The sequence below is a fragment of the Mus pahari genome, chromosome 9 (assembly GCF_900095145.1).
Source record: "Mus pahari chromosome 9, PAHARI_EIJ_v1.1, whole genome shotgun sequence".
In the NCBI taxonomy this organism is placed as follows: domain Eukaryota; kingdom Metazoa; phylum Chordata; class Mammalia; order Rodentia; family Muridae; genus Mus; species Mus pahari.
Window position 1 is genome coordinate 31,385,042 of NC_034598.1, and position 1,744 is coordinate 31,386,785.

Here is a 1,744-nt window from a genome sequence, read left to right on the forward strand (position 1 = left end):
TGGTAATCCCTGAAAAAAAGTAACATATAAATATATGTTTGTGTGTGTTACATATATATATATATATATATATATATATATATATATATATATATGTGTGTGTGTGTGTGTGTGTGTGTGTTTATATTTAGGAATGTACATATATACACACTCATATATACATATAACAACAATTAATATTAAATGATGACATGGATTTGAAAGACAGAGAAGAGGAGTATATAAGAATGAGGAGAGGGAAGGCAGATATAATGTAATTTCATCATAATCTCAAAACAAACAGGATATGACTAGTTTGGCTCTTAGGATGAAACATGCATAGGACAGTAAATTGGCACAGATGTCTCAGCTGGGGGCCTAATGCACATGAAAAAGAGCCCAAATGGGGCTAGTGAAGCCACCTGGCAACCTCACAGTGGACCACAGACACACAAGAGAGCCCTGCCAAGCCCAACAGATTTCCAGACGCTTCCCACTGGCTACTTCATTTGGAATCAAGACTAAATAGATCAATGTCTTAAGTTCTATGTGATAAGGTGATTTGTCATGTACCAAGCAGTCAACTAACAAACTAATTATCACATACTTGATAGATTATACACCTAAGCATTTCATCTAGGACAAGGTGGATTTAACACGTCCAAGTGCACACACACACACACACACACACACACACACACACACACACGGTGAAGGGAAGCGAATGTGATAAAAATGAATCTACAAATTACTATGACTTCATTTCCCATATCCATTGTTCTCATTGTGCCCTTTTCCAACGATATGTTGTGCAGCCAGTGTCCTGTCATTCAAAAATTTTCCTCCTCATTTCCTATGACTCTTAGTATTCACGAATTGTGTTCCTGTACTCAACAGTTTTTTTTAAATGCAAAACATGTTTCACTATCTTCTATATTACCTTTGAATGGTTCTATCTTCTCTCTCCCTATTCTTCCCCCTCCCTTGGTCCTCACCCTCCCCTTCTCCTTTGTTACAACAAAGGCAACCAAAAAGCTGAATAGGACAGCTTATGGAAAGAGAAAATTTTGCTCTCTACACATCTGACAGAGAATTAATATTGAGGATTCATTAAAAACAGCCAAATTAAGCAACAACAACACAAAACTGCCTTTTGATATTTAGGCTAAAGAACCAAACAGAGTTCTCAAAGAATAAATAAATAAATAAATAAATAAATAAATAAATAAATAAATAAATGAAAGCTGTCAAAAAATCTTTTAACATGTTTAATATTATTGGCCATAAGAGAGATATAAATTAAAACAAATTATAGATTCTACCTCCCCAGTCAGAATGGCTATTATCAAGTAAACAAATGGCAATGACTATTCACAAGGATGTGGAGAAGGAGCTATCCTTATTTCCTGTCAGTGGGAGTGAAAACTGGTGTAGCCAATATGGAAATCCATGTAGGGAATTTTCAATAAATAATCATAAAGAACAACCGTATGGTTCAGGTATACTTACTTTTGAATACCCTAACTATAAGGCAACATATCACAGAGGTACTACTACATCCACATTCATTCAGCACTATTCATGATTATCAGGAAATAGACTCACCCTAGATGTGCATCAACAAGTGATTGCAAATGTTATGACATAGATGTGTGTGTGTGTGTGTGTGTGTGTGCGTGTGTGCAAGTGCTTGTGCTTGTGTGTGTGTGCGTGTGTGTGTGCAAGTGCTTGTGCTTGTGTGTGTGCGTGTGTGTGTGTGTGCAAG